The following is a 25,275-nucleotide window of genomic DNA, read 5'->3' as shown; positions in this document are numbered from 1 at the left end:
AGATGTAAAGCATATATCACGCCAACATCAAGAAGAAAAGCATTTAGCCAACCATGGCAAATGTCCCTCAGAACACTGTCCCAACATACCGCGTTCCAGTCACAAACAGCACCCCCAGCAGGGTCAAACTGAACAGTGGAACTCGATTCTCCATTCACCCAATGCTGACCAAGAGCTATTGTCTGAATCTGACAATGTCTGGCTCAGGTGTGGATCCGCATCAGTCAGTTTGAAAAGCATTAGACATTCATGAACATAATCAGATAAATGATATTAAAATTGAAATTCAAAGAATTTCAGTGGCCTGTATAAAACCTAACATTCACATATCGGTAAAAAAACAGATATCCTCCAGAGGCCTCAGAGTGCAAGAGAAAAGGGGAAAAATAGAGATAAAGGACCAGATGATGAGAGAATTGCAACACACAGGTTTAAAGAACAATTCGACGAGACAGCAGGTGTCTGCCTCATAAGAAGTAAAAACTTGTAAGGCACATTAAACAATTAACTTATACTATAAAATGTAATTAACATAAAATTGTACCCAGAACGATCTGGGGCATTAAAGATGCTAGTCCTCAGTGCTTCTGCAAGCCACAGTTTGCCAGTACAGGCAGACCTTCTTGCCCTGTAACACAGCCAACAATCGAGGGGTATGTTTGGTCCAACTCTGCGTAGCAAACTTGTATCTTGAACAAGGACTGATATTATTTAGTAATAGCATTTGAGTAAAAATATTTGGTCTGTGGAATTCTGTCGCAATATCTGAAAGAAAGCATACAAACAAATAACACACACTAGACAAAAATGTTTTAACAAGAAAAAAGTCACACAACCAGAACTAAAAAAAAAAAAAAAAAATGGAATGGAAAACACTGGTCAGCTGAGGAAAATTACCTGAGATTCCAACAAGTGAAGGCCACTTTTCCAAAAATGACTTCACTGGTCATAAATACCGGCAAAAACCCGCAGCAACCACAGAAACAATGACGAGGACAGATTCCACAGAATCAACGTTGACGCGAACGACTCCTGCATGACTTGGCGTGTTATTCTGGTTTTCACGTTAAACTGGTGAATTTCTTGCGTTTAAAACTCATACAGGTCTATGGTTTTTAATTACAACAGCGTACCATCGGGTCCGCATGATTTTAAATATTTGCAAACTTATGTTTTTAAAATAGAAAAGTATATTTAAAATGGCTCCGTTCAATCAGTATCAAGTCCGCTCATGGTGTAGAATAAATCAGCCACAGTGGTATTGATTGGCTAGTTTGTCTGAAACGAGTTCGGATGGCAAAATGAGGATTGTTAAAAACTTTTGTTGTTAACACACTGTCTTTACAATACAAATCACTTATGTTTTGTTTTTACAATGAATAACAACGATCACATACTCAGAATGATTATATTACAATGGACATGTTTGCAAATGTTTTCAAAACTGACGAATCTGTGGCCAATTTATTCACAGCTGGTGACTAAACTAAAACAACCCCAGGTTAACACATACTGTCTAAGTTCAACATCCGAGAACTTCCTTTTACAGATGTAAATTCGTGGTAGTCTTTTGTTTATAGTCGGTTGTTATTTTTACAGTCATTTGTTTAAAACATTAAGTAAACTAACATGGCATTATAGCTTTCCTGTTTTTTGGAGATATTTAACCTACATTAATTATGTTTTTCAAAATAGGCAGAAATAAAGTGCACTGTTCATTGACTGTTAACTGACTGAGTCGAGACTCTTCCTATCGTTTAAAATATGGCCTATTGGAACGCAATAAAGCTCATTACCGCCAAACGACAGGCGAAGAAGGATGCTATGGGAGATTATTGTCTGTTTTACCTTTATTTTAATTAGAGTTTTTGGTTGTTAAAAACAGTCAAAAACGTTGAAAAACGCCTTAAAAGATTAACGTTATTAACTTTAAAATTTAAAATAATTAACTTTTTTTTCATGTTTTGAGTAGCAGTTTTACTTATTTTTAATAATTAGGGTATACTGGTTCGGGAATAGAGTGGGGGAACGAAAGCAACTATATGTAATATTTAAACCATTTTATTTCCTATTCCTACATTCACACATTCATTCAACAAAACAAGTGACTTTTGTAAGTAATTTAATTATTCACTTCAACCATTTCATTTACACTCTGCTACGTGAGCTGGCTGATTTTGCTGTGGCTTCTTTTGTTTTCGTTGGTGGAGCAAAAATAAACAAATTAAACCTGCCGTAGGGACCCCCACAATGTAAGTTAGTTGTTTACCTAAATGTAAATAGGCCCATATTTTCCGGTTGTAGACATAATAGTTGGGCAATACAAAAATTTTGCAAACAGTCAGTCTTGAAGTATAGAAGAACAACAATAAATTATCTTTTGATTAATTTACTCTGAGCTAAGATATTGTTAATCAGCGGTCTATACCTTTTTTGAAGCCAGCAACCACCCACACTGAACTTTTTAAATCATGTTTGCTTCACTGCTATTTCTTAAAATGAATCTCAATAAATCCTCTGCCGTGGGCTTCATGTGAATTGTAAAAGTGTCCACTTGGATGCACATTTTAGAATCTCACCTGTAGAAGTAGTCAAGTCACCCGTGTAGGCCATTTTCCAGACTACTCTTGGCACATTCCCTGTATTTCCACAAACAGAAATAATAAAAAAAATAACATAAAAAATATATAAAAAATAAATATATATAATAAAAAATCCACTTAAGTACTTGTATAAATCATAGTTGTATCTGGCCTTGTGGGAAAGTATTCATACCCTTTTCCATTTTATTTTGCCTGCCTTATGATCAACTTCTTTAAATCCTTTTTTTGTTTTCCACATCCAATCTAACACTCCAAACCCCATACTGTCAAAGCAAAACCAGAATTGTCACAACTTCGCAAAATCTATTAAAAATAAAAAACTGAAATTAGTACATTGCATAAGTTTTTCACACCCTTAACTAAATTTTAGCTGAAGCACCTTTACAGTCTCAATACTTTTTTGTTTTTTTTTTTCCTCATGTGTTTTTCTCCTCATCTCTTCAGCTCTCAAGCTCTGTCAGCTCTGTTGGATGGGGGTAGATGCACATTTTCAGGTTTCTCCAGAAATATTTGATTGAGTTCAAGCTCAGGCTTTTGCTGGGACACTCTAGACATTCACAGAGTTGTCTATAAGCCACTCTGCATAGTGTGCTTAGGGTCATTGTCCTGCTGGAAGTGTGACCTTCTGCCCAGTCTGAGCAAACCTGCAAAACCTTTTTCTGAGCTCTACAGGCAGTTCTTATGGACCTCAGTGCTTGGTTTTTGTTCATCTTGAAGGTCTGATATCCATTTTCAGCTGTTAACCTTTTAATAAGATGTGTGTGCCTTTCCAAATCATACCCATTCAATTGAATTTGCTACAGGTTAACTTCACTTGAAGTGTTGTAATATCTACAAGCAAAATAATGCTCCTGAGCTAATTGGAATCAGCTTCCAGAAGAGATCAGATGTGCTAACAACATAGTCGCATTTAAATCTAGACTCAACACTCATCTGTTTAGCTGTGCATTTGTTGAATGAGCACTGTGCGATGTCCGAACGTGATTGCACTGTTTTTAACCCCCGTATTTTACGTATTCACTGTATTCTATGTAAATCATTTTCTATTTTTAACTGTTTTAAATTCATTTTTAAATAATTCAATTTTTAAATCACTTCCAATGTTTTAAAATTGCTTGTTTTATGTTTTAAAATTGCTTGTTTTAATTTTTGTTATTATTTTTCTTCATGATTATTTTACTTTCTTTTATGTAAAGCACTTTGAATTACCATTGTGTACGAAATGTGCCTATATAAATAAACTTGCCTTGCCTTAAATTTCAATTGTCCGAGATAAGGGTATGAATACTTTTAGTTTTTTTTATTTGTAATAAATTTGCAAAGATGTTAATGAAGATGTTGATTTTGCTTTACAATTATGATGTATGGAGTGTAGATTGTTGTGTAAAATTTTTTTTAATTTAAATTTAATTTAAAGCAAATTAACAAAAGGCAGCAACAAAATGTGAAAAAAAAATGAAGGGGTATGAATACCATTCGCAAGGCACTGTATTTCTCCATTGTAATCAGCCAATCACAGTGACCTGGATGCACTACTCCCTTTCTGCCTAAATTTCACAGGATTTCCACAAAGGCAAAAAAGAGACACTGTTGTCTGAATATGTTGGTGGTTTTTATTTTTTTTTGTAGTTTCAGTTTATTCCTAATGCTTTTAAAGGGGTCATATGATGTTTGCAGTCAATGTACTGTTAGGAGTAACTGAATAACTCGGGATATTGGTTTATTTCGCGTCAGAGGGTGTGTTCAGGCACGTTTATAAATAGAATAAGTAAGTAATTTGTGGGATTAGTGCGAACATCACTAGACAAGACAAAACAAATCAAACCCATTACAAACGAGGCATTTGTTGCATCCAGTGGGGACATAATTACTGATTATAAAGACTTTTTACTGTCTTTTTACGGGTTGTTACCTATGATGGCCCACATAAACATAAAACCATGTCTGCATTTGTCATTGGAGAAATGACAAACAACAAGCCTAGTCTCTACACTGTTCAAAACTCACATTTGAATCATCACCATTGGCACAAATTATTTAAATATAAAAAACTTGCAAGCTGTGAGTCAGAAGCGCCAGTGTAACAGGGTCAAAAAGGTGTTTCCACTTGCTAAACTCATTTTCATGTATGGTACCTTTAATTGCACTCTACTTGCACACTCCACCCAAAGGGATAACAAACTAGTTCTGGTAGGGTCATTTAGATTCGCGCCAGCTGAGAGTGAGAATGGCTGCGGTGAGTGAGTGTTCTGTGATAAATGTATATTGTATTAATTGTATAACCATCTTATGGACTAATATTGATATATCCGTGTGTTTAAATGAATATTGTATGATTTGTGTTCATGCTACATCATATTTGTAGTAACATCAAGTTTGTTCACCTTGTTATAGAACATGCATGATGGTGATTTGCAAATCTGATCATGTATGATTTGAATATGTTGTCAACAGGTACATATTTCTCAATTGTGTTGTTGTATAACTGTTTACATAAATGTTAGTAAATTTAGATTCGCACCAGCCAAGAGAGAGAATGGCTGTGAACATGCACGAGGGTGATTTGCGAATCCGCTGTTTAATATGTTGTCCACAGAATAAAAGTCTGTCTTCAAGCACAAATTGGTGTCCATCCTGAGTTAAACACAACGCAGAGACTACCCCATTACACCAGACTGTCCTTGCAAAGTTGGAATTGCCCAACTTTATAGAAACAGTATTTGTGCCACAGACACATTGTAGGCTACTGGTTCAGGAAACAGTCCTCATCCTCCATAAAATGTGCAGCACACATCTGAGTATTTGGGTTGAAACTGTTCTGGAACAGTGTTGTAAATACAAACTTAACCACTGATTTCTATTTGTGTCCTCTTTTGAAAGGCCAAACAAAGAAGTATCGCTTTTCACAATGAAACACATAGTGACACCACAACATGGCATCAGCGGCAACAGTGAGAATAAAAAATTATGCCTTGTTATGCTTGCTTTCTTTGCGTTTATGTTATGCAAATCTTCCCACATCGTGACGTAGACATGTGAAGGCATGTTAGAACGAGCCATTTTAGGAGGGTGTGGTTGACTCTTAACTTTTATAAAGAATATCTCTTTGGATTTGAGACTTTAGTCTTTGCAACTTTACAGATCTTCGTTATGCACGAAGAGCTTATAACACTTTAAAGAGAAAGGAAAACCCCTTTTAACCCCTTATGACCCCTTTAAACGTTCTTGCTATATTATGACCCCTTTATTAGGCAGACTAGACAAGACACTTCCTTTGAAGCAGACTAAGCATAAATGATCACTGCTCATCTTCATATGTATTATATCCCAATAGAGGAAGCTTGAGTCAGAGCTGTGATCTGTGGAATTAGGGGACCACTGAGTCACGCAGTAGCATGGGAATTATGGCTTATTGCCAATCTCTGAAACTATTCAGAGTGCCATTATTAGGTTAAGACAGTATTCAAATTAAAGAATGTGTGTCTGTGTGTGTGTGACAGAGCAAGCAAGATAAGAAAACATTCAAAATTTTGTAGACATTGTTGTATAGTTTTAATTTTCATGCAAATAACTTCCTGCTATTCAACTCTATCAGCACAGATTTCAAATATATTTTAGCACAGCGGGTGCAATTATCTGAGATGAATGGTGAAAAAAAAAAAAAGTTCCAGCTAGAATTAAGTAAATGTCAATCATTTAGCTGACACAACTGAGCTGTTGACTTGTGACACATTTTGTCATCACATGACAATGTGGAATAAATGCCAATAATGTGTAATCATAATCATGCTAATATTGATCATAACATCACTCTAATATCATTACTGAATTTCTGTCTTAGTAAGAGGTTGTTTATCAGGCATGATCATTACCACGACTTTGCAAATATGCAGGACTATCACACTTTTTCTGCTTTCAGTTGTTAACTGAGGTTAATTTGTGGCATTTTCTGTTTGAGAAATTACTTTTTTCCCTCACCTACAGCTCTATCTGTAAGGTTCTCAGGATGGGGCTTGATATGTAGGCAAATGGAATTCTGTATTTTGCATTAAATTAAACCAAACAATCAAGAATATTAGCAACAACATCATGATTTTCTTTAGTAGACCATTCTTTAGAAGAATGGTTTTCTTTTTGTATGTCTCTGACATATAAAACTGATTTTACATCAGACTTACAGGTTTTTTTCTGGCTATTTCTCAAGTCTCAACTGCCAAAGCAAAGTTTTCCTTAAAGTGTTCATTTTGGACATTGGTTAGGATATTCAGTGCTGTGTGGGTCGAAAATGTAGCAATTTCCTGTTTCACAATTTTCTTGTGACTTTGTGATACGCTAATTTATGGGCTTCAATTGCCACTCAGAACATCAAGGCCTGTTGTGTAATATTCCATCTGGAAGTAAATTAGCATTACATTAGGAGACTGATGAGTTCAGCTGAGCTTGCAGAATTAAATGCTGAAAGAACGGATCAGTGGAACCTCCATTGTTTCATTAAACACTCTCTCTAAAATGCACTTTTGATTAATGGCAGATAGGCGAAAAAAAAAAACCCTAATTGATCAATTTATCACTAATGTGTTTATTATCATAATGTTATGCACTAACAAAAAAAATTTAAATTATTTACTGTGAATAAATCACACAGAGATATTCGTTTAATTTACAAAACAGATTATCTGTAAAATATATATATATATATATATATATATATATATATATATATATATATATATATATATATATATATATATAATATTTTGTTATATATATATATATATATATAATATTTTGTATATCTGAATTTATTTGCAGTTCAGAAAGTTCACACACCACACACACACAAACACACACACACACACACACACACACCACTTTTGTAGCAATTTTTTCACATGCACACTTTTTGGTTCAGTCGGACTGAATTCATTACGATTTGATGATCTGATTGTAGTGTTTACATGAATGCTAAATAAAGTGATTTGGTTGATGTGCGCGTTTATATGTCACAAGCTTCAAATCGGAATAGTTTTTTTTTTTTTTTTGACATGCACAAACTTCTCAAATAGTGAAAGTGAAAAATATAGATAATATCAAGTTTCTCACTGTTTGCACATAATAACCACTCTCCTACTACACGTTTCTTTTTTTCTTTATTTGTTTTTAACATAAGAATCAATTTCTAGCCCTTTATGGATAAATATGCATATAAACCGCTGTGCTGTGGTGCTCATATTTATCACACACAAAAGATAAATATGCATATAAACCGCCCAGTGCCCAAAAAAACGGGTTGCCTGTGGATGAATATCCAAAACAAGGTTGTACTGCTCCACAGTTGCTGAGTGAAAGGAGAGTTAAATATACCACCCCCTTCAATCTGATCGAATTTCATTTCCGATCGAGCTCAATCGGATTAAAAATGTTCATATAAACACCTTTATCGATACGATTGAGTTCGATCGGAATGAAATTTCGATCAGATTGAAGGGGGTGGTTTATTTCCCTCTCTACTACACAATTGAGCGTGCATGTAAAACACTCAATCAGATTGAACCATGAAACTGAAAGGACTGCACATGTGCAAGGATGCAGAAATATTGACTGCTTTTCTCAATTCCAAGAACGCAAAGAACGGACTTGGTGTTCTTGTGGAGACCGGTCTTGCTAAGCTTCCTTGGAAGAATGAACTCGGAAGGATCCGAGAACACAGAACACACCCTTATGGAGTAGTGAGATCGTGCTGCGTTCTTGCTTAACTGATCGCATAGTCACAGCATAAGCAGCGGCCAATGACCCATAAATATAACATAACATTACAAACAAATAACTTATTAATCATAACTTATTAGTCATAGCTTATTAAAACATTTCATACTATTATAGATAATATTTACATACTGTATAATTGTATATCGGTTTATTTTACAGCGTTATATGTTTAACTATGACTATGTTATGATTCATTTTAATATCCCAATAAAAATACTGGAGACTTTATCATAACTTTATTCAAATTAAGCAAAACAGTTTCGTGATAAAATGAGCATCCCAGCACAGCGTTATATGTATATTTATCCATAAACGGATAAATATTAATTCTGCTGTTGTTAAAAACAAATAAAGAAACCATGTACTGTAGGAGAGTGGTTATTATGTGTAAACAGTGAGAAACTCTATATTATCTATGTAACTTTCACTTTCAATATTTGAGCAGTGTGCGCAAGGTAAAAATAAATCTATTCCGATTTGAAGCTTGTGACATAAACGCGCACATCAACCCGATCACTTTTATTTAGTGTTCATGTAAAACACTACAATCAGATTTCATTAATCATAATATAAATTCAGTCCGATTGAACCAAAAAGTGTGCAGGTAAACGTAGCCACTGAAATAGTAACATGATACTTTATAAGATAGAAAACAAAAAGATTGCTGCATGAGATATTTACCTACAATCCACTGTAGGAAACAAAACTTGCAAATGTCTAAAAATTTTCAGCAATGAAGCAGCTTGAGATGGCAAAGCAAAACTACAAACCGGATTCCAAAAAAGCTGGGACACTGTACAAATTGCAAATAAAAACAGAATAAAATGATGTGGAAGTTTCAAATTTCAATATTTTATTCAGAATAACAACATAGATGACATATCAAATGTTTAAAACTGAAAAAATGTATCATTTTAAGGTAAAAATAAGTGATTTTAAATTTAATGGCATCAACACATCTCACAATTTTTGGGACAAGGCCATGTTTACCACTGTGTGGCATCCTCTCTTCTTTTTATAACAGTCTGCATACGTCTGGGGACTGAGGAGACAAGTTGCTCAAGTTTAGGAATAGGAATGTTGTCCCATTCTTGTCTAATAGAGGCTAGGTCTTCTTTGTCGGCATCTTCCTCTTTATGATGCACCAAATGTTTTTTCTATGGATGAAAGATCTGGACTGTAGGCTGGACATTTCAGTGTCCGGATCCTTCTTCTACGCAGCCATGATGTTGTAATTTGATGCAGTATGTGGTTCTGGCATTGTCATGTTGGAAAATGCAAGGTCTTCCCTGAAAGAGACGACATCTGGATGGGGAGCATATTGTTCTAGAACTTGGATATACCTTTCAGCATTGATGGTGCCTTTCCAGATGTGTAAGCTGCCCATGCCACACGCACTCATGCAACCCCATACCATCAGAGATGCAGGCTTCTGAACTGAGCGCTGATAACAACTTGGGTTGTCCTTGTCCTCTTTTAGTCCGGATGACATGGTGTCCCAGTTTTCCAAAAAGCCATCTAAGGGCCCGAAGATCACGGGCATCCAGTATGGTTTTCCAGCCTTGACCCTTACACTCAAGAGATTGTTCCAGATTTCTCTGAATCTTTGGATGATATTATGCACTGTAGATGATGATAACTTCAAAACTCTTTGCAATTTTTCTCTGAGAAACTCCTTTGTGATATTACTCCACAATTTTTCGCCGCAGCATTGGGGGAATTGGTGATCCTCTGCCCATCTTGACTTCTGAGAGACACTGCCACTCTGAGAGGCTCTTTTTATACCCCAATCATGTTGCCAATTGACCCTAATAAGTTGCCAATTGGTCCTCCAGCTGTTCCTTTTATGTACATTTAACTTGTACATATGTACATTTAAACATTATCCTTTTTATCATTCAGCAGTTGTCCTGTTTCTTGCCAGTCCTTGCTCTATCCCGTAATCCTGCTGATATAATGCCTGTAAATTCCAGTACACTGATGTTATCAGACGTTGGTTCCCAGGAGTTCGAGAAAAAGAGATGGCGTGTATAAATCCATCTGAGCCAGGATCCATGTCTGTGGTTGTGTTGTTTTAATGATCATTTTGACCAGCCACAGTGTGGCTGAAGGCCAGTGTAGGGAATACATCTGCATGCCTGCATGGTAAATGTGGCCATCTATTCTCTTTTACCAACATTGTTTCCTTCAAGACATATTTCACATTTTCCAGGCCTAATCTATCACCTAAGACACAACAACAAAAGTCTTTTCATTCACGCTATTTCAATTGGTGAAGCAACATTTACCCACCATCACCTCCCAGCTTAGCCTGGCTGAGAGCTGATAAACCTCTAATGGCCGCTGGGATGAATGCAATCACATGAGAGCACCTGCCGCCTCCTGAACATTACCAATCATCTGCTCTTTGTTTACTGGGGTGGATTAGGCTTGAGAACAGTTGGATATGTGAAGCCCAATCAGGTGTTCAATGCTTCAAACAGGGAGAGACACGTTTTATAATTATTTAGGTTTCAGCATGGTGGCATAGCAATGCTGGGTAATGACGCCTATCCATAGAAGACAACAATGAGAGTAAATGACAGGTATGTCAACAAGAGGAAATTACACAAATGGAAGTGACCCCTGTATTAGGAGGCAGATTTTAAAGTTTCAATATTATACATTTACATTTTAATGAATTTTGAAGATACTTTTATCCAGAACTGATTGCATTAACTTCAAGCAATGCATTTGTTCAGTATATGCATTTCAGCCCTGGCTTATTGGGAAAACGTGCCATGGCCACATGTCTGCATGTTTTATGAAACTTTCAAAGTGAATTGAGTTGAACTAAAAATCCATTCAGTTTTCTGAAACAGATTAACAGTTTTGCAAAAATACAGGTAGAGGCATGTTTTCCCAATGAGCTAATGTTAAAGCATTTCCTTGGAATCTAATTCACGACCATGGTGTTGCTGGCGCCGTGCTCTACTATTTTATTGATAAAAATGTCATTTTATAGTGTGTATAAAGTTACATATCCTTTTTTTCTCATACCTCTTATAGAACATATCAGATGACTGGCATTTTTAAGAAATAAAAGCTAAAATAATAAAGAAAATGCATACATTTAGATCACCGCCCGGGGCTAGTTGCTGCATTAAGAGCCTGGAGGTGACTTTTGGAATTTGAAGATCAGGGTAAACTGAACTTATTTTGTGTTCTGGGAAAATCTTCTGGAGCTTCTGAAGGGCAGCACTAAATGAAAAAAAAAAACAACATTCTTTTTTTTTTCATTAATTGTTTTGTATTTTTATTCAAGCTATGGCATTGTGACAGCTTACCTCAAAATGTAAGTTTACCCCATTTATTCTTTTATACCTCTGTATATACCTTTTAAAAGGGGAAATGGTTTCTAAATAAATAAATAAACAAATAAAGATTAATTATTTGGGTTTCAGGTTTACTTCATGCATTTTGATGAGAAATTGGCTGAACATGCTGTGTTTAGTTATTCACATCCCCCTTGACAGATGGGTATATAAAGGTCTACTTTTTTTTGTATACAGACATAATAACAACAAAAACTTTGTGCACTTATAAAATAAAGATAACAAACAAGGAGTGCTGTCTGCAGCCTTTGTCTGCGCTGATCTTCAGTTACAAATGCGTCATTAAAATGAACTGTAACTCCGTGAATACTCAACACAGAGACATGAGAGAGATATCTATAGAAAGCCTGACATGTCTACTTTTAAACTAAGCAAGTGCTGCCAAAATAATATTCTGTGATAAAGTAATCCATATGGAAACAACGCGATGTCCGTTTTTCACGTCTCCCTTCATTATCTTCTAATGCGACCACGCCCACGCGCCGAGCGCGCTTTTGAGATTCAAATGTTTCACTGAAGCGCGCGGCTTTTGAATACGCCCACACAACAGAAGACAACGCAGCGAGATTGTTCTTCAAGTTTTTTTTTTTTATTTTACTGTTTGCTTCGCGATGAGAGGAATAAGATATAATTCACCCCAAAAAGATGTGATGTGGTTGAGGATTTGAGATTTGGATTTCCTCAGAAAAAAAGAATGCAGCACTTTATTCAGCAGAGATCATAAACATGAGTAAGTCTCTTTTTATTTATATATATACTTGTACTAGTTTTCACATAACGTGTAAACATTTTACTAGTTAGACTTTTTCCAAAGACTTTTTCCAAACTATAATTCCTGACTAAATGTATAATCAAGTGAAATATTATTAAGTTTCAATAACAATATACACTACTATACCATTCAAAAGCTTGATGTAAATAATATAAATGTAACAATAAATGTAACTGTAACAAATGTAACAATCATTGCTGTTCTTTCAATTTATCCCCCTTAAAAAAACTAAAAAAAAATATTCTCAGCTCTTTTCAACATTAATAATAATAATAATAATAATAATAATAATAATGATAATAATAACAACAAATGTTTTTTTTGTAGAAAATAAGATTGTTAAAAGGATTTCTGAAGGATTGTGTGACTGGAGTAATGATGCAAAAAATTCAGTTTGAAAGTCAGCTTTGATTGATCCTAATAAACTGTTTAACTGCACTCACAAGTGAATATTAGATTATGTTGTGGGATAATTAAATATATTCTAAATAAACTACAAACATAAAATTATTATACATTTATTTTGTCCTCACATTCTTTCTTGTAACTCATCCCTCTCAGTGACACAGCTGACTGAATGGTTCATTATGCAGCTCATTATGCAGGTCTTTGTCTTCTCAGGTGTGAATTCATGATAGTTGACGCCTACTTGCATATGACTTTTACCAACAAAAAGTGTCTTAGAAAATTTAAATCAATATATTGTTTTCTGTAAGTGAGTAAACAAGATGATTTTCACATCATTTAGAGAAAAAAAAAAAATTCTAGGTTACAAGCTCCAGTTCTCAAAAATTCCTGGGAACCAATTTTTTCTGTATGTGTTTTTATTGCCTTATTCAAGTGATTTAACATTTTTAGTTTTTCACTAACCACGCATACATTTTTTTTTTTCTCAAAAACACAATCATGTACATACATGCTGCTCACATATTATTATAGCCTAGTTTGTGCTGATTACAGTGAGATTAGACTTTAGCCATTTAGATATTTATAAGAAACTGAAAAAAGCACAAATGTCAGGGCATGACAAAACTTCTCCAGGCCCCCAAAATACCTTTAGACTCCAGAGGGTTAAATAATAATAATAAAAATAATCTAATAATCCAAACGCAGACATAAAAACAGACAGAAAGGATTTTTGGACCCAAAAAATGAAAAAAAGTGGGAGAAATGTAGTGTCGTGTCTGCTGCCATGGATCTGAGGGATCACACTCAGTCTTGGGGTTTTGTTTCCAGAAGATTGACTTTATTTCAGAGAGAAACGAAGCCGAGATGTTCTCTGTGAGAAGATCTCCCGAATCAGAATCAGAATCAGAAAGAGCTTTATTGCCAAGTATGCTACAAGGAATTTGTTTTAGTGACATAAGCTTCCAGTACACAAAAGACAACAACACACAGTCAAAAAAAAAAAAAATAAAATAAAAACCCTTTGCAGATAAATAAGTGTATAAACAATTGTGCTATAAATGATAATGGAATTGGATTGAGTAAGATGCAGGGATGTACTAGGATGAAGGGGTAACAAATAAATATAAGGATATTGCACATTTTTATTGTATAAGTGGGGAACATTTTAACTGTTCATGAGTTAGATTGCCTGGGGGAAGAAACTGTTCTTGTGCCTGACTGTCCTGGAATGTTATGTAGTATCTCCTTATATACAGTATACAGGGCATTCCAAAGTATTCCATAATTTTCCTTATGCTTACAATTCGATTCCTGCCTAGAGAGAATGGGCACCCTAATTCTGCCCTAGAGAGATGGGAATCATTTGTTGGTCTCCCCAGATGTTTCTCATCTGGTGGTACATCCTGGCCACGTAGGCATCTTTCTTCTTATACTTAAACCACAACATAATATATATATATGTAGTTTTCACAGCATTATTACTGTAAAATGAGCAAAACAATACCCTTACTGTAGAACCTGTATACAGCATGTTACTGTAGATTTGCAAAGCATCATGGTCAATTTTCAATGGCGGGTAAATTCTACAGTAAAAATATTTTTTTCTGTGAATCACAATACAGCAATTTCTAGAGGATTTTTTTTTCCTGCCATGGAAAGCTGAAAAGCTACGAGATTCCACACTTTCATCGGAATTTTAACTTAAGAAAGGTAACTTTGCTGATTTATTTTCCACAGTTTACTCTTGTAAAGTTACCTATTTGTTCAACTTTAAGAGTGCACCGAGAGAGAGAGAGGGGTAAACTAGCGGGACACTTCCTAGTAAACCCGTGTCTTGTGTGCATTTTATTACCAAATATATATATATATATATATATATATATATATATATATATATATATACATTCTATATATAATTGCGCATAATTTCGATAGATTTTCTAATCATCGATAACGTCATCAGTTTAGAGAAGGATAGCATTGTTGAATAAAAATTAAATTGGAATTGTGTATGTGATGCATCTGTTGGTGCACTAGCCGGAAATATGATCCCGTGCACTTGGATTTTTCTCTAGCCGCTAAAGTCAACTGTCACCGCCGACACCGCGTGCGTGCGCGTGAAGCAGTGAAGCCAGCCGACCCCGACTCGACAGAAAACGCAGCTAGAGGTAAGACTTAATACATTTTTCATAGGATCATGATTTTTCTGTACTTCATCGCAGGTCAAACCGCAGAAACGAGATTGTTGATAGCCTAATTTGAAGTGCCATTCCCGACATGTGGGAGCATACTGTATTAAGATTTGTCTTATGTGGCAACATTACATTTATAACATCTTCAATTTGATTAAAGAGTAACGTTTAGCATTGTTGAATAAAATTAATTTGAAATTGTGTGTTTGATGTTGACGCGGTAACGTTAGCCGTTTGAATAATCTCACTCGTTTTTTTTTTTTTTTTCTTGCTTGCTAACGTTGGCGCTGAAGAATCAGACATTTAAGCGGGCCGATTCGAAAGTTTTATTCATTCGAGAGTTTTATTCATGACTCGTGGAAGCATAATAATATACTCGCACTGTATTAAGATTTTTCGAGATCTTACTCGTTCTTTTATTTACTATTTGGTTCATTTCTTTCAGGTTTCAGCAAAGAGGCCTCAACAATCGTTCCAGGTACATAAGTTCATGAACTAGCATGTAACTTATACAATGTTTTTCAAATGCAAACAATGTTGTTTCTCTTAAGACACAATCCCTAGATATGTTAATGTTTATGTAAACAAAAAGTGCATATTGATGCTAATTTATTTGTTATTTGCTGGTTTTCGACATAAAACTTGGTGAATTGATTTCCTTAGTATTAGTACTTTTTGAACAGGATTCTGTGACACCGTGATAATTTTTGTCACTATAATCATGAAATGAAATGTTCATGCCATTTCATCTCTAGTTATGATCAACTAATTATGTTTTTTACAGTATATTATGTAAAGTACAATTTTCTGTTAAAAAAAATTATATCTGATTCTGTTCTTTTCTCTTACACACGTTGTTGGGTGTGGAAGGTTACTAATGTGATTGCTTTATCTGTAAATTAAATTAAATGCTTTTTCAATTACTGAATTCATTGAAATAAAATGAATTCTTTGATTTGAATATTTTTGGCAATGCGTCCTGTAGGTCTTAAATTTCAATCTTTATGGTCTTAAATGTCTTAAAAAGGTCTTAAATTTGACTTGCTGAAACCTGCAAGAACCTTGCTCTATATATAGTAAGATTCTCACGACAGGTTTTTTTTTTTTTTCTTGGATAGAGTAATGCATGATGTTTTTATTTACAGATTCTTCATCGGGATAAATCCAGAGCACAGCAAGTGCAATTCAAAGGTCCAGGTTAGCCGAGGAACTGGGAAGGTGGTCCAAAGAAAAAACGAGTCCCTCAATCCACACATGGCATTGTTCATCAGGGACTTCATTGATTATGACTGGAAGAACAACTAAATACCAGGTGAGACTGTTAATTGTTACCTTGAATACTCTGGGTTACTGTCATTCTAAATTCCAGTTTTAAGCAAGTGCAATTCGAAGGTTCAGGTTAGCAGAAGAATCAGGGACTTCTTTGAGTGTTTTTTGAAGGGGGATTAATACAGTTGTTATGCACAAATAATTACATTATTTGTGTATTTATGAACTATGCTTACCTGTAAATATTGTATGGTCCAGAGCTTTAAAATGACTTCTGGAAGCAAGTTTGGGTGGGTAGTTGGTGGTCGCAGCTTGTCTATTTAAATACATATGTGGCCCGCCAAGCATAATTTACAAGTCATGCCGTTTCACAGCGTCAACACTAGGTGATAAGACTAGCGCTGACATTCTCAACCACACTGAACTGTGTGTGACAACATCCTGTTAGAAAATCTTTTCCATTCACAAATCACAAACATTTACCATAAATTTTAAACATGTAAACACAGTATTGTGGCAGAAAATTTTATAATAATATTAATATAGATAGTTATTAAATATTAAAGTAATGACATTCATGGCAAATGTAAGAAACCAATACTGTTTAATAAGAGTAGAGCTGCGACTCCGTAAGAATATTAGAATTTTATTCTTTAAAAATGAGGTTGTAAATTTTACAGATGTTACGGTTTGTATTAATAAAACTAACTTTACATTTTGTGTCTTAATAAAAGCTATAAAAAATAAATAAATCACCCCCCAGGGATGCTACTCCACAAACCACCAACAGAGCATATAAAAATATCAAAAATACAAAATATTTATTTAAAAGACTGTTTGTTAAGCTGTTTCATGACTAACATCACTCTCTCTGGGTCAGCGGCAGCGCCAACACAGATTTGAATGTTGCGATATGATTTGGTCAAAGTTTAATAGACAGACAAATTGCAAATAGCTAGGTGAATCGATTTTTCTCTCCAAGCCCTAATATATATGTAAATGTGTGTTTTAAGTAAGAGTTTTGGTTTATAGAGAAGTGGACATTGTATTACATATTGATTGGCTAAATTAAATGTTCCAATCAAACTTTTATACTGTATATATAGTCATCAACCCATCTGTCTTGCTTATAAACTTTTCCATTAATAATTAATTTCTTCCACTGCAGGGTAGAAGACTCCAGGCCAGGAAATTGACTAGTTCAGGCCCGTTTTTGAAGAAAAATACAGTTCTGGGAGAAAAACAACGTTCAGGGACCAAATTCTACTGTTTGAAATCCTGCTGTTTTTAAATCATTTAATTTGTCTTTTATACATTCTAATTTTAACCGAACATTTTAATACATTTGAACAGGATTGATTTGTATGTTCAGAAAAGTGTTGTTGTATACAAAACGAAATGAAATTTTAACAGAAAAATGTTAACCTATTGAAAATTGTTTTTGCTATGCTATTTTTATTTTATGAATTTAGAAATTTAAAGTGTGTAAAGTTGTCAATAAATGGCATTTTTGTGACAAAAACAGTGTCTTCATTTTACAGTACACAAAATGAATGCAGTAATCCCTATTACAGTAGTAAAATATGTGAGGTGATGAAACACAGTACTGTGATTATTACTGTAAAAAAGTTTACAGTATTTTTAAAGTTACTGCAATTAAGTTTACAGTAAGTATACTGTGAAATGAACTACAGCAACTTACTAGCTAATTGCTGCCAGCAAGTTACTGTAAATTTCACAGTATTCTATTTACAGTGTAGTATACTGTGAAATGAACTACAGCAACTTACTAGCGCTAAATTCATTCTACAGAAACTGCACAGGCAGCACTCTGTCAACGCAGGCTCCACTTAAGTTGTACAGAGATGGCAAGCAGCTTGTTACAGGAAAGGATAAGATATTATGATCACTTTTACTTGAGGCAGGGTGGTGATTACATCTTATTACCCCAACCTGTTATCAGGAAATTAGGCATGTACTGTAGTAGTATACATATTGTTGTGAAAAAGGTGAGATGAAGCCTTCCTTTCTTCTTTCAGTTCTTTGTGTGTTGGCCAACTGTTTGTGTGCCATCTCTAAAATGTCATGCAGAACACAAGGAAAGATATTCAGTATCACCTGCTGCAGATACACATGACAGAATTGATCAATATGAGCCGAAACAGGGCTGGTCTTAGAGCTCAGCACCCTGCCTTTGACAAATGAGCTGAGCTTTAGCAAGCACATGCTGAGCTCAAATACTCAATCTTCCCACTTTTCAATGCCGATTACAGAGGAAAGTGACATTCTTTGAAATGAAGAGAGACAAAAGATGAATGGAATTCTCTTTTTAGGGCTTGGTCTTTTTTGTCACTGAAAAGAGATTAAATAAACAAGAAACCAGATTATTTCTTTACAAAGCCACGGCTGGACCGAGGCGGTTCCCCTCTGCCGGGTGATGCTCCTTTATCTATATGATGCAGACGTGTTTATTGTATTCAAATGCTATAGGCAATACATGCATTGGATTATTCTGGAAAGAAGAAAATGACAAGCATCTCTTCTGACATTGTGTTTCTGCCCTAGATTCAGTGTTGCCACCTGTTTATCTTAAGGAGGGGCTTAAAGGTTCATCAGTGTGAGGATAATGATATGGAAGCCTAATTTCCCCATCCGAAGCAATCTGCCATGCCACTTTGTAGCGCTGACATGACAATCCGTCACACAGAGTGGAACATTATCATCCCTGTCATTCAGTTCCACAGCCTGTCCCTAAGCTGTCTGATTGATACGATGCAAAATACCTTAACGAGACCGACAACTGTGCACACCTTGCATTGTAGCTTCAGTTTTAAACACTAAAATCCGGAAAGTTACTAATGTAGGGGATCTATTAGATCTACTGACCAACAAATCTCAAGAGATGGTTGGTTTTTGCCGTTTGTCTTTTCTTTATTTGTCATTAGAGAGGCATTGTGGGAGTGAACATCTGCCTGTTAAGAGGTTTGACAGCAGATTGTATAATTTAACTATTATTTTCATGTCATGTCATTTGTAGTTGACAATATGACTTGTTGATAGTGATCACATCTGTCAGCAAATCTTACTAACAGATGATTTTGTAACACCTTCACATTGTCTATTATTAGTTAAATTGTAACTTCCATTTTTTCTAGTAATATTAGTTCATATTTACAATATTATAATAATAACTTGTGCAAAAACCTATACTTAAACTTGCCATTGTGTGCTGCTAATATTGTAGCTCTTATGATAAATAGCTTTAAATGAGGACATTTGCAGGGTCTGCTAAATGAATAAAGTAATATAATGTAAATGTTGTGAGGGAACGCTATGGGGTTTGGGAGTATCTATATATATATATATATATATATATATATATATATATGTATATATATATATATATATATATATATATATGTATGTGTGTGTGTGTGTGTGTGTGTGTGTGTGTGTGTGTGTGTGTGTGCAGAGCAGAAAAAGCCCATTAAAATACAGTAAATATTAAAATAATGCTGCTTTAGTTGCTTTGGATAAAGGTGTAACCTATAAAGGTGTAAAGGGAATGAGCATATTTGCAGATTTACAATATTATTTTAATTGCATAGGATAAGAAAGATCAAGACAGTTCTAATATGAGTAAAATACTCTCGAAACATCAGCAGAATTACATTCCTGCTGGTTGAGGAGAGTCCCCCCAACATGATTGTAAAACACTTTGGGTTTACAGCAATACACAATAAAGCGCTATATAAATGCAACATTCATTCATTCATACATTTATAGTGCACTGAAGCCAGAGATTTATGCCACTGAGCTTGGAAGTACTTTATATGTCCCATCATCACTGTAGTCATAAATAATGGAGGAAAATGCAATGGGAGCTTGTTTGCCATGGTAAATCAGTGACAAGTTCATTGGGTGTCATGGTTGTGCTTGAGAAACTGAGAATAAAGTGCAAACTGGCAGTGTATCTTGCATGAGGAAAAAGATTCAGAAAGCAGATTGTCTTTTCATGGTGCACAAGACTGTGATGACTCTCATCATGAATATAAAGAGCAATATAAAAAGTGACTTTGAAATGCACTTGTTCCAAAAACAGACATTTTTCTGAGTGCTGTAAGCTTTAAAAGTATTATTTTGTTTGATCTAGCAATACAGCAAGCTTATTCACTTGCGACTGCCAGACGCTGAACATTTATTCTAAAGTATATGATTTGTCCTTTTAACATTTATTGTGGCTAGAAAGGGACGCTGAATAACTAGTTTCAAATTTGATGTTATGATTAAACCTTGAGGAAAAGCAGTTTCAAAAATAGCATTTATCTATTTTATCTTTTCATCTGCGAAACACTGTGTACCGTTGAAGGACGCAACGAGACTCTTGATCATTCAAGAGCCTTTCAACCCTTGCTTGAGTTGTACTATAGCCAAGCAGCAAACTTCTTCTGCCTTATGGGCAACCATGCAGCAGGGTAACTTGGGAACAAATCTCTTCAACTTTTATAAGTTTTTAAGCCCAACCCCCTGCATATTCATTATGTTAAGAATAAAATGACCAAACAAAAACCAAGTGGACATGTCGGTAATGTACTGTACAAGCAATAAGTGGTAATCACAGTAATTATTTACTGATCATTGTCTTTCAGCAAATCAGGTAGGACAAATGGGCAAAATTCACATCATATAAATGATGTTGTTTTAATTTCTTGAGTGAAGCTAAATGTTTTATAACGTTATACCAAAAAGAGTGAATATTGTAAAATCTGTCATCCTGCACTTTCATATGTATGACTAGAAATGCCATATGCAGATGTGTCTGGTTGGTAATTATAGCCAAAGAGTATCGACATCATCTTGGATAGTCCAGACAAATACAAAGGTGTAACACTGTCAAAGCAAGTGATTTTCAATTGATGAGACTGTACAAGAAAGAAAAGAAAAAAGTACAAATACACAGACATTTCGTCAAGAGAAGGCAATACAAGAGAAGGCAATAGGTGCAATTATGTTCATAGATTTCTTTACTATGAGCAGTTTTGGCAAGCTCATCTAATTATGAAAGATGGCAACAGAAACTACTTCTTTCACACTAAAAGGCCAGGGGTTATTTAGAAAGGGATTAGTAGATTTTTTTGAAGGTTTAGGTGTAGGGATGTGGTTTCATTTCAAGACATGCTTTACTAAGTTTTGTTATTGCACTATTTTGCATTGCATATAGTATATACAGTCTACTATATGTTTAGAAAATATCTATTTTGTGTTGGGAGAGTGGTTTTTAAACTTATGCGCACCATTCTGAAAAGATAAAGTCTGTTTTGCTGTTGTTTATAAGTGTATTTTATCATTTGACTGTCATCATGCTCACATTTTATGCAGTGTATCTGCTGTCCAGATATAATTGTTGAAATAAATGTGTTTCTTTCACGGTCACAGCTGCATTGTAGAAGTCAAGGATATTAGGTGTCAGAAGGTAGCTGAAACCGTGAAAATGACATTTTCACTCCTGGTGCGACTTTTCCTTCTTGGTTCCCAAATATTCCCAAACTAATTACTGGAGAGCAGTTTGCAGTGATCCGTCCCCACTATCTGCTGTGACACAACTGCAAGTTAATCAAGGCTTTTCAAACTAATTATGGGAATTGTCTAGAGGAAAATGTGATTAAACTTGCTTCACATTTCCTATCTGCAAATGCAAGACAAACAAAGTATGACAATGTAAGAGCATTGTCCAAGTGGAATGTAAACATATGGGCGATGGAAACTTTTGACAACAATCAGGACTTTCATTAATGAATAAGAGATTTAGGGCCAGATTTGCTAACATCTTTGGCATTAAAAAAAACTATGGTCAGGATTTAAAGACATGCAGTGAACAATAAGCTATGAAAATATGCATTTGTATGAGTTTCCCTTTTATACTTTTTTTTGTGAACAACAAGACCAGACACTGAGGAAGGGATGTGATGGTAGATTTATACCAGGCTTGACTGGTGTTGGCAGGTGGAGTGCATCAGTATTCAGGTGACTGTGAATGAGTACGAGGACCTAAAGGATCTGGCGTTGCTGTTGACACTTTCCCTTCTGGATCTCCCAGTGGAGCAGGCTCAGAGCATGTGGCTTCTGCGATCTGGTCAACCATGGACCATAGAATGGGACTTACTATAATGGCTGGAGGGAATATGAGTTCTGGAGGTGTGTTGTTCTCCTCGGTTGATGGGTGTGGGAGAGTCCATCAGCCATTTGGTTCTTTGACCATCTCAATGATATTCCAGATTACGATGATCGAAACGGCAGTAGAAATTGGCAAAGCCCAGGAATCAGCTTCATGTGGTGGCGATGTTTGGACAGGTTCCAGGAGTAGATGAGGATATCATCGATGTATACAATGACGAACCGATGGAGGAACTACTGGAACACCTCATTCATTAATCTTTGGAAGACAGAGGGTGAGTTGGAGAGGCCATACGGCATCACCTTTTTATTCATAGTGGCCTGATGGTGTTATGAAGGAGGTCTTCTATTCCTCATTCATCACCCTTGCAGATTGGAATGACATTGTAAGCACTACACAGGTCCAGTTTGGAGAAGATGCAAGCCCCACAAAGCTGTTCCAGGGTGGCTGGGAACAGAGGAAGTGGGTAGCAATATTTGACATTTTGTGAATTCAGGATACAGTAATCGATACATGGCCTTAAGCCTCCATACTTCATGCTGACAAAAAAGAAGCTGGATGCTGCTGGTGAAGAAGAAGGGCGTATAAAATTCCTGCTTGAGAGCTTTCTCAATGTGCCCCTCCATGGCCTTCTGTTCAGGGATGAACAGAAGGTATACCGTGAATACCAGGATGGTAGCGTGGCCCCAGGCAGCAGGTCAACTGCGCAGTCCCCATGGCCGATGAAGTGGTAATTCCTTTGCTGCCTGCTTGCTGAAGACATCCTGGAATGACCTGTAGGTCAGGTGGAATCTCGGGAGTCTCCGAGGTTTCTGGACTCTCCACAGCCATGGAAAAGATGGTCACTTAACTATTTGTGGATGAGGATGGAGCTGTAGATAACTTCTGAACAGGAGACATGCATTTTTGGAGATAATCATCACTCTATTGGAGCATCTCACCAGTGTCCCTCTTGACTTGAAGGGAATGTTGAGTCAGCCAAGGGCATTCCAGGATGATATCGGCAGGATGATAACAGTCCAGCACCAGAAAGGAGATGGATTCCCGATGCAGACAGCCGACACAGAGCGTGATGGTAGGATCTTACCTTTGCCCAGCAGTTTTCCCAGGATAGTGTAAATTTTGAGTGGTCAAGAGAGCATGTTTTCCTCTTGAGGTTTAATTTTTGTAAGAGATTCAGTGAGATGAAGTTCCCGGAGGATCCCAAGTCAAGGAGTGCTTGCGCTGAAACAGACTGGTGAACAGAGGTTACCCACATGGTAGTGCATAATAATTGGAGCAATCACAGGTTGCAATTGCAGGATATTCACTGCTGGGCATGGCAGACGAACTGGTATGATGGTATGAATCAATCTGCATTGGTTCTGGTGATTGAGGTGAGGTGGGCAGAGGAGATGCAGCAGTGACTTCCAAATTGCAAGCTGTTAGGCATTGAGCGATGTGTATCACTCTCTGAATGAAGTTCTCTAGCCCTACAACATCATCATAAATAGCCATTTAACAGAGTTTGTTAAATGAGGATTCAGCAGAGAAGAAAGTGATGATCACAGGTATGGATATTCTTGGAGAGTACAGAGCATAGATTAAGCTGAATAATAAGCAAATGTCTTTGCAGGTGGTGATGGACCCGGAGAGCTGAGCAGATGACTGAAGATGATCAGGTAAGTAGATCAGGTAAGGAGCCAGGGAGGTTGCTGCAAGTATATGAACAACAAAATTAGACACTGAGGAAGGGATGTGATGGTGGCTTTATACTGGGCTTGATTGGTGTTGACAGGTGGAATGTATCAGTATTCGAGTGATTATGAATGAGTAGGAGGAGCTGAAGGATCTGGTGTTGCTGTTGACTCCGTGACAGTGTGTATATTGCAGACAGAATAATTAATACAAAATTAAATTAATCTCAATCAGTCTTTCATCTTTTTAAAAAATAGAATGCAAAATTAATTCCAAATGTATAATTTTGAATATGGATATGCACAGTATGGTGCTACATAATGAATGTAAATGAGTTTCTAAGCGCATTACACAGGAATAAATGTCACTGATTAAATGAGTGATATTTTAAGGTCATATCCAGAAGGCATATTTTTCATGGAACAAGATTAACTTATAATGAGTACCGTAGGCAAGCAAATGAAAGAAAATCCTACTGAATGCCTTGACTAACACAAGGTGTGAAGAGGATGAATGCTTGCCTCTCTGTATCTTAATATCTAATAATAAAAAAAAAAAAAACATCTAGGGACCACAAAAATGTGTAGTTCTATTTTGTAATCATTAGTTTTGTTGGTCTTGATTTTGGTTGATGAATCACTGCTTTCTAAGTGAGATTGAGTGTAGGGATGAAAATGTAATGATTAAAGCGTCACATTTTATTAGCGCTGACTTATTAAATACTTAATATTTTGTAGAGTGTTTATATCTGCATCATTTGGCACCTTTAAAGTTGATTCAGGGCAAATTATCCAGAAGTAGTTTTTTTTTTTTTATAACTGGCGAGCTCAATTGTTGGATTGTTAATTTTCTTTCTTTCTTATATATATATATATATATATATATATATATATATTCTTTCTTATATATATATATATATATATATATATATATATATATATATATATATATATATATATATATAGAGAGAGAGAGAGAGAGAGAGAGAGAGAGAGAGAGAGAACATATATATATATATATATATATATATAGAGAG

At 35.6% G+C, this 25,275-nt stretch overlaps 1 long non-coding RNA gene across 2 annotated transcripts; it reads left to right on the top strand.

Moving 5' to 3' along the window:
• Positions 1-14,447: 14,447 nt before the first annotated feature.
• Positions 14,448-18,088, top strand: LOC109076417. Of its 2 annotated transcripts, XR_006157009.1 has the most exons (5): positions 14,448-14,636; positions 15,002-15,094; positions 15,564-15,596; positions 16,264-16,430; positions 17,556-18,088. It is a non-coding gene; the product is annotated as an uncharacterized LOC109076417 (long non-coding RNA). The 2 variants fall into 2 exon arrangements; XR_006157006.1 differs by lacking the exon at positions 14,448-14,636 and having other exon boundaries at positions 14,871-15,094.
• Positions 18,089-25,275: the final 7,187 nt, after the last annotated feature.

Source organism: Cyprinus carpio, chromosome A4 (genome assembly GCF_018340385.1).
Source record: "Cyprinus carpio isolate SPL01 chromosome A4, ASM1834038v1, whole genome shotgun sequence".
Taxonomy (NCBI): Eukaryota; Metazoa; Chordata; class Actinopteri; order Cypriniformes; family Cyprinidae; genus Cyprinus; species Cyprinus carpio.
Note: the sequence above shows the minus strand (reverse complement) of the source record. Positions and strands in the feature narration are given on the sequence as shown.